This window comes from Lupinus angustifolius, chromosome LG20 (genome assembly GCF_001865875.1).
Source record: "Lupinus angustifolius cultivar Tanjil chromosome LG20, LupAngTanjil_v1.0, whole genome shotgun sequence".
In the NCBI taxonomy this organism is placed as follows: Eukaryota; Viridiplantae; Streptophyta; class Magnoliopsida; order Fabales; family Fabaceae; genus Lupinus; species Lupinus angustifolius.
Window position 1 is genome coordinate 6,907,859 of NC_032028.1, and position 10,258 is coordinate 6,918,116.

The 10,258-nt window shown below is 29.0% G+C and overlaps 1 pseudogene; it reads right to left on the reverse strand.

Annotated features, from left to right (window-relative positions):
- LOC109336484 lies at positions 2,680–4,865 on the reverse strand (annotated as a pseudogene).

Sequence of the window (10,258 nt, forward strand, 5' to 3'; positions counted from 1 at the left end):
CAAGAAACAAGCATGTGTAGCTCTAAGCACTGTTGAGGCTGAATACATAGCAGCATGTAGTTGTTGTGCCCAAGTGTTGTGGCTTAAGCAACAATTACGAGATTATGGCTTATACTTAGGTTGCACTCCGCTGAAATGTTATAATACTAGTGCTATTAATCTCACAAAGAATCCGATTATGCATTCTAGAACCAAACATATAGATATAAGACATCACTTTCTAAGGGACCATGTTCAAAAGAAGGATGTATCTGTAGAATTTGTTGATACTCATAATCAACTCGCAGACATTTTCACTAAACCTTTGGCAAAAGAACCTTTTTATAAAATTAGACTTGAACTAGGCATTCTTGATGAAGCTTACTTGTCCTAAAAATGCTTTTATATGATTATGTGTATGCTTCACCATGTTATATCATGTCTACTTGAACTTAATTATGTCCATTTATGTTTATATGCTTCTATTTTTGGGTTAAAATCTTTTTCATAGCACTAAAATTGCATAAAAATTGGTTTATCTAGAGTCAGCAACCGATTACCCGCTTTGAGTAACCGGTTACTCAAACCTGTTGTTTGTCATTTTTAAAAATTTGAAGTTAGAGTAACCGATTACTCAGAAGTGAGTAACCGATTACTCTCAGCAGGTATTTAAGGGAAAATTGCATTTTTCAGAACTTCATCTTCTTCCCTCTACTCTCTAACTCGTGGTCAACCCTTTTCCCTCTAGAATCTTCATTTCTTAACCATTTTGGGTGATTTTTTTTGTGTCCATTCATATCAAACACTTCTACACCATTATTTTCATGATTAGTGGTCCGAATCAAAAACCCTCAAAATCCCAAAACCCAAAAACCTAAAACTTCAAACTTATCTTTGTTATTTTGTTTGTATTTTCAGCATATTTCTGAACATTGTTTTTTTTATTATGTTTTTATGTTTGAACATTTGCTTTACTATGTTATGTTATGATTTAAATGTTTGAACATCCATATTATGATATGCACTGTTATTATTGCTATATTAATTGTGCTATATATCATGTATGCTATATATATTATGATATGCACTGTTATTATTGCTATATCAATTGTGCTATATATCATGTATGTTATATATATTGTGCTGGACTCTTGGGTTTTCTACTTTTTGATGAAGTCAAAAGGGGGAGAAAAGTTGGGAGAATTGGGAAAATGTATTTTCTGTCAAATTTTATTCCAGGCACTTCACTCCAAATGAAAGGGGAAGCATACAAGATAGTGGGAGCATACTCGAGACAACTCAAGATATATCATCAAGTATGCTACTCTCATAAAATTCAGAAAGCTACATTGTCAAGAAGATATTGGTTTGTCATCATCAAAAAGGGGGAGATTGTGAAGAAGATCTTGCTCCTGACCTTGGCACGGTTTTGATGAAGACACCAACATCACCAAAAAGAAGAAAAGGAAGATGACTTATGAAGACAAATGAAGATAAAGCTTCAAGACATTAGATTAAGTTTTTGTAAGTACTTCTATCCTAAACTCTTAAGTATATACAAGTATAATTGCTCAAACTATTTTTTAGAAAATGTGAGACACTTTTAAAAGACTTCAAACATTTTTCAAAAATAGTGTGTAACAGGTTACTTCATTGAGTAACAGGTTACATGTGTGAGAAAAGAGTTATCCAACTAAAAAACTGATTTTTGAAAATTGAGTAACCGATTACTCAAAATAATTTTTAAGCATTAAGTGGACAGAAAGTTTGAGTAACCGATTACTCAAATGAGTAACCATTACTCAGAGCTGTTGGAAGTGTTTCTTCAGATTTCAAAGTGAAAGGTTTTCACTCCAAACGAAATCTCTTCACTCCAAACAACTCATACACTTTCAGAAAACTTCAAAGGGTGTTTGTAAACTCTATAAAAAGGCTCTAAACTCTCACAAAAAAAACATACACAACTTTCATACAATTTTCTCTCAACTCTCAAAAGCTCTCACACTTTTTCTTAGAATTTATCTTTGAACTTTTTGCAACTTGTTCTTAAACTTTCAAGTTAATTTTGCAAAGTTGCTTCAAGTGTTTCAAAGACTTTTACAAAGAGCATTATATACTTCTATATATATTCAGAGTTTGGATTGCAAGTTACATAAGTTTCATACTTGTAAAGGCAATCTGCCATAGTTGAATATTCTTCATTCTTGTAAAGAATTCTTTCTTTCAGGGGGTCTGAAAAGAAAGGGGAATAGATTCACTTGGAAATGTGTTTTCCAAGGATATAGGAATTAGGGAGTGTGTAAGGTACATAGAGATCTCGGGGTGAGATATTGTAATTGCAACTCATAATTCTTAGTGGAAAATCTCTTGTGTGGCAAGAGTACTGGACATAGCCTTCGGTGGACAAGAAGGTGAACCAGTATAAAACTCCTTGTGTACTCTCTTCTCCTTATCTCTTTCATTTTATTTCCTATTATTTTTTTTCTGCATATTGTCCCGCTGCACTTTAACTTTGATTTTGCAGAAAAAACGACCATTATTTTAAGACAACTAATTCACCCCCCTCTTAGTTGCACTCTGATACTTACAATAAGTTCTAAACACAAATAGTTTAAATTACAAACATACTAGAGATGGTTGATTATTTCTACAAATGGAAATATATTTTAGCAAGTGCAACATATAATAGAATATAATAAGTTCTAAACACAAATAGTTACAAATACACAAATATACTAGAGATGGTTGATTATTTCTACAAGTGAGGTGTAAGTACCAAATATTCCTATGACCACACCTAAGAATATTACTATCATTATTGTTACCGTTTCACACCCAAATTTGTTACAAGTGCCAGAAATCTTCAAGTAGCAGGAACATGGAAGTATAATTGAACCAGTGATACTTAGGAAAGCTCCAACCAGTGATGTGAGATATGCAAAAAATGGAACCGTGAGAGCAACAATTACAGTACTGACTACCAAGGTAGTGCTGATTAGGATACTGGTGAGCCTATTCTTCTTGTGTTGGTGTGGAAGCAAGGCTTTTAAAGCATTGGTAATTGGTGACCCCATCAAAGCATACTTGGATATGGGATTTACTAAGGTAGTATCTATTGCAATTTGTGAACTTATTCTGTTGATGGGAAGGTTTAAAGTTATCTGTGATTCAACATCTGCACCAAACATTAGGTAACCAATAATAGCTATCGATGCATAACCAGCAGTGCTCAACACAAAGCATATAAGAAGCACTTGCAATTTAATACAACAAACTTGTAACTAAAAAAGATGTTATAGCATTTGAAAGAAATTTAAGGAAGTAGTTTTAAAGGGATTTTAATTTGTTAATCAATTTTTCCTTTCAAAATCTTAACAAATTTCTTCTCTAGGCTTGGAGGAGCAACAACCACGCCTAGAGAAGAAGCAACAACAACAGCATATAACAACAACTGATCAAGAGAGAAGAAGACCCCATGGAGAAGAAGACCAAAACAACAACCTTCTAATATCAAGGAGGAGTAAAATGACATTGTTTTTTTGGTACTACTAAGGGCATCCTTACCTTATGGGTATGAAACTAATCTCTCTTTCGAGTTCGTTATTATCCTTCCCAACAAGTGTCGTTTCCAGAAATCAAACTAACCCCTTATTGATAAAATGACATTGTTTTGATGGCAAGAAGTGTAACACAATGATATTTTAATGACATGTAGCCAAGTGACAGACATTATTGTCGCCCCATATTACAAAAATGACTTATGGAAAGAAAGACTAACGTAAAAGTGTAACAAAGCTATGAGAAATAATTTGTGAAACAAAATTGAAAAAAATAAATTAACTTGAGAGATGAAAATAACAGTTTTACTTAGAACAAAATAAAAACATGGTTATGGAGACCACATTAAAATGGTAGAAGTACTAACATTAGAGAACTGATGTTTATTTCTGATTGAATTATAGAGGCTGGGAAAAACTGGATGTGCACAGTAACAAAAGGCATACAAGCTAACAGCTGTAGGGACCCATTCCAATTAATAAGAGTCCCCTTTCCATGAAATCCAATTGATCCATCAAAGGTTGCTGTTGAAAATATTGAACATATGATGATAACAGAAGCAAGTACCCCACTGGCAGAGATATAAGAAAGGAGACTTAAGTCATCCAACAACACAGTAGGCATAATTACAAGGCTAACCAATATCACAAATAGTTGTTTTCCACCAATTCTTAAACCACAAATTTCGATCTCAGTATTTTGGAACAAATTATTCAAATTATCACCCTCTAGAATCAGGAACCTTATGACAACTAAGTAGAGTTCAGTGTACATCAATGTTGATACTAGTAGTTTACCTATATTTCCAAATGCAAGCTGACCAATATCAGGGTAGGTTTTGATTTTATAATTCATATCCATACATCTTTTAATCAATATCCCGGAGTAAAAGGTTACCATGGAAATAACAAAGAGAAGAATTAAGCTTAGCCATCCTCCTGATGCGAGTGCATATGGAACCGAGAGAATTCCAACTCCTGCAAACCAAACATGTAACATAATATATAAGGTTAAAATGAAATCACCCGCATATATATATATATATATGTGTATATATATATATATATATATATTGAAGTTGTGAACAGAAGAAATATATGAACCCGATAAGGTGTTGAGTCCATTAAGACAAGTCCCAAAGAAAGATACGGCATTAGTGGATGAATGAGTAGTTTGGTCTATGTCCTCATCTAAAGCTTGTGTTACTTCATTGTGTTTCAACTCATATAAAAGGGGCACACTCATGAGGATGGCTAACCTTAATTCTTCTCTTTGTTATTGAGAGTGATAAGTGAAATGAATAATAAATAATGGAAAGCTTAGCTATGTTTAAGTATCCTAGTTGAAGAGAAGTGTTAGTGAGAGAAAGAAATATATTATAATGCTTTATATATAGAGAACAAGGGAGTGATGGCTTGAGGTGTGTGATCTAAGAGATACAGTTTATTGATATTAGAAGCCGACAAAAGGTACTAAGATTGATAAGGAATTCACATATAACTTAAAAGATAGTATAATATTTATGCACAATGTAAAGATAATTAGTGAGTCTTATTTATATTATTTTGATTTTGGGATTAAATATGAATAATGAGTTATGTAATAATATTATTATAAAAAGCTCTTATTTCATTGATGTGTGTACATTGATTTTTCTCATAAATGATTGATTTGACAACTGAATAGATTCAGTTTTAAATGGGAATGAATTAAAATGGTAATATAATGATTTGTTCCCTTATGAATACACAAATTTTCATCTTTTCTGTATTTAAGGTCTACTAGTTACTATTAATGCAAATTGGTGATAATGAATTGACTTTTTTGGCGAAAAATATTATAGGAAGGGAAAAAGTAAATTGCATAGCTATTAAAGTTTGAGATTCGGTACTCACATTTTTGTATCCCCTCAATAATTAAACAATTAGTGGTGTCATATATAGAATTTCACGTGTTAACTTTGCATTTGTAAAATTAGTTGTGTTGAAAATTATCTAGTGAGTAATACAAATATCATATTTGTTGAACTATGCATCATTACTCTCCAATTCATCACCTTCTTTCGCTAGAATTTGAGGCGAAAATATTTTCACCTTCCATTGATAGAAAATAAGTTTTAATCATTAATGGTGCTATATAGAATTGAGGGTGTGCCCTGGATTTTTTTATATATTAATATACTATCTACAAGGCATTGGAAAATGGAGAAATTTTAAGTGGGCAATGTTTGAATCAAGAAATTGGTCTCAAGTGGGCTATTGATACTCGTTGGGTTCATATTATGCAACTTTGATAAATTTTATATTGATGTATTTGTTATATCTGTTGTTGTTGTTGAAAATCTATGAAGCACGGATTCGTCAAACACTCTCACGTGTCGGTGTCCGACACGTATCCGACACGGATACGTTCGGATTCACGAAAGATACGTATCCATAGAGTATCCAAAAATTAAAAAAATAAAATAAAATAAATAAATATTAAGACACGTATTCGATTCGTTTTCAATAAAATATAGGATATATGGATTCGTTTTCAGTGAAGTATATGATATATAGATTCGTTTCTAATAAAACAAGATAAGATAGATTCGTTTCCAATAAAACATGATAATATAGATTCGTTTTCATTAAAATATGATAAAATATATTTGTTATGGAGGACAATGATTTTAGGATAGATTCGTTTTCATTAAAATAGAATAAGATAGATTTGTTATGGATGACAGTGATTTTAAATTTCCATATTTTTTACTTTGGATATTTTAATTTACACTTATAATTTTATTATATTTTATGTATTTTGGAAAAAATACGTGTCGATGTATCGGATACGTATCGTACCCGACACACGTATCAGTATCCGTGCTTCATAGGTTGAAATTATTAAAGAGAATGGATTATTTCCGAAAAAATGAACTTGGTTAAAATCGTAAAACAATGATTAGAGATTACGATGGATGATGGATGAGAATCTTTATTGCAAGAGGTAATCTTATTTTGCAATATGCATGAAATTGACATTCATGATATAGATGTTGACTTTTTTCCTTATGGTAAATCACGACGTGGAGGCAGAGCGCATGCTATCACAATAGAATATCATTATTATGTTGAATTATTTTATACTATTGTGAATATGCAACTTAAGGAACTTCATGATGGGTTAAATACTCGACTATTTATTTAGATGTATTGTTTAAGTTCAGCCAATTTGTTCTCTAGTTTTGATAAGGTAAAACTGATTGAGTTTGCAAAGTTCTATCCATAGGATTTTTGTCCAACTGATTTAGTGATGTTTCATAATGTACTTGAGACTTATATCATTGATATCCATTGCAATGTTGAATTTACTTCTTTGAAATGAATCAATAATATTTCATAAAAGTTGGTTGAAAGTGGAAGACACATTGTTTACTCATTAGTTTATCTTCCTTTGAAGTTAACAATTATTTTACCTGTGGCCACGACAATAGTAGAATGAACATTTTCAGCTATGAAAATTGTGAAAAATAAGCTGCATAATTGAATGGGAGATGCATGGATGAATAATTGTCTAGTGACTTATACTGAGCGAGAAATGTTCAATAACATTGATAATGCAATAAGCTCATCATTCAACAAATTCAAAATATGAAATCATGTAGAGATTAATTATTAGATGTGTAATTTATTTGATTACAAATATTTAAATATTGTGATTTTGACATTCATATTTTCATTTTTATATATAATAATATAAATTATTTTTATTTTAATATATGTTGTACACCCTCGGTTCTCACAACCATCACTAGAAATACAAGGCATCTATTAATTTCAGTTCAAAAATAATTTTTAGTGGCACATAACCTACAATGTTACTTTCCCACTCTCAGTCCAAGATCTACATCAATTCTACTTTTATGTGAATCTCTTTAGTAAACAAAAGCTCATATACATAAAACGTTTCTCGTTTCCTTCTGTTGAGTCCTTAAGCTATTTCTTTTGTTGTTGAGATAATGATGTTTCATTTACATTTATGTTCATAAACTCGTTTTTATATAAATAAAATTATTCTGTATTGAAATTATACGTATGTGTTTATTCAAAATTTTAATTTATTTCTCAATTTCTGAATTTTTTTTTTGTGTACAACAGGGGCCAAAGAGCCCAATCAGTTTCTGAAATTTTACTCGGTTTTTATGAGTTCGTTAAATCTCCATTTTATTACTTTTACTCATTTATTAGTATTATGATTCTTGATTCTAAGTTTTGTATGAGTGAGCTTTTCGTAGTCGAAATTCATGTTTAAATTATATGATGAATTTTAATTAGATAAGTATGGCGTGAATGCAAGTGCAATGATTTTTTATTCAGACATAATAATATTCGGTTTCAATTACTTCTGATATCAAAATTTTACTAACCATGTATGGTAGTTGGACATTCACCCTTACATTACTAAACCAATCTTTTACGTTATAATCATTTTAATGTTTAATAACATATCTAAGTTGCACAAATTAATACTTATAGTTTAACCATTTTAAGGTAAAAAATAAGTATATTTAATAAATATATTCTATACTTTCTATATCTATATTTATATCTTATTTATACTTTTATACTATTAATAAAGCCAAAATATGATGTAACTACCACCATAATGTAATTCTTATTTTATCCTTAATATTTTTTAATTTCCATAAAAATCATATAATCGTAATTAAGCACCATAAATATTAATAATAAGTTTAAACTACTCTTCTCACATTAAATTTGACATTCTAATAAAAGAGTATAATTTAAAAGTTATATCATTTTACCGTTAATAGATAATTCAAAAAGGTAATAATGAATAATTATTTCATCATTATAATTGATTTAGACAATTAAATATGGCTGATTATATTTCATTATTTGTTATTAAGTGTATTTTCAAAAGTTAAACTGATATATAATTATGTTCAAACAAGTCGTGATTGAGAGAATTACTCCAAAAAAAAAAGTAAAAAAATATGAAATTGAGGAGGAATTTAAAGTTAAAAACGGTGTTTCGCTGACAATCAACATAAAAACGAAAGTGAATATTGAAAATCTTAACATATTTTCCATTGATTCATTAAATACACAATTTTCCATTGATTCATTAAATACATAATTTTTCATCATTTCTTGGGTTGCTTAAACTTGATCATTGAGAACAATTATTAATAAAACTTAGAGGTGAAAACACAATTCATCCAAATTCAAGAAAATGAATCTATTTAAATTTATCTGATAGAGTTAACATATATAAATTATTTTTTAAAAGTATGATTTAAAAAAAATATTTATTCAAATAATGGAATTTAAAATAATAATTTATATTAAAATTATTTTTATTTTAAATTAAAAAAATCAAATAGACATTGTGAACTTCTTCTGGACCTTCCTAAAAGATAAGAAAATAAAATTATGAGAAATGACAGAAGAAAGAGAAGCAAACAAACTCAATGAAATAATATTTATCTTTCTTCTTTTTATTTTAGTTGTATGTTTTCTTTAAAATATAATGTTATTTCTTTCTTCTTATATCATATATACTAAATCAAACAAAAAAGAGAGCAGTTTTTTCTTTTATATTATTACTTCTCACGTATCAAACAATATGGAAATTTTATTCAAAAAGTAATAAAATCAAATAGTCAATGAAGACTCTTCTCAACCTTTCTAAAAGATAAGAAAATAAAATTATGAGAAATGGCAAAACGTTGAAGGATGGAGAAGTAGACCAACTCAATGTTCTTGCTGAGGAAAGAAAAACGAAGAAGACAGGTGAAAAGGAAAATATTATTTATAAAATATAAAGTTTGTAACATATTAATAAGTTTTAAAAATCATTAATAAATAATAATAAAATAATATTTCTCATTCTTCTTTTTATTTTAGTTGTATGTTTTCTTTGAAAATATAATATTATTTCTTTCTTCTTATATTCCACTAAATCAAACAAAAAAGAGAGAATTTTTTTCTCTCTTCAAATTACTTCTCACCTATCAAACAATATAATTTTTTTCTCACTTCTACTAAATAAAATTATACATGATATACAACCTTTTCTTAACGTATCATAGAAGCTAAGTTGCCCTTAAAATTATTAGAATTAAACAATTTTTTGTATAACACATTAAACTATTTTTATCTTACAATCACTTTTATTTCTTCCCATTTATTAAAAATGTAGGAGAAGTGAAAGTTGTCAAATGTTCATCATCCAAAGATTCTTTGATATATTCTCTTGCACTATTAATTTACAATTTTTCACAAACAAAAGAGAAATTTTCATGCAGTAATAATTTACCAAAGAGTAAATTATATCTATACTATTAATAAAGGGAAAACACAAAATAACCACCCATAAAATAATATAAAATATAATTGTCACAACAGGTACGACAGTGCATGTCAACACGCTAGTTTACATCAAATAAAATTAGATTAATTATCTTCATCATCCTTTCATTTAAAAGAATACAGTGATTCTTTTAAGGGAATATCGTTGTCATTACACACCCCATGCAATAATATAAAGTATAATATATGTATATAAATTAGGTAAAATTTAATAAATTTCTAATTTGGAGAAAATATCAATAAAACTTACAAAATAAATTAACATATAGTAATACTTTAATAAATTAATTTTATCGGGACATCAACAACAATACAACATTGTAAAAATAGCATTTTTTGTGTGA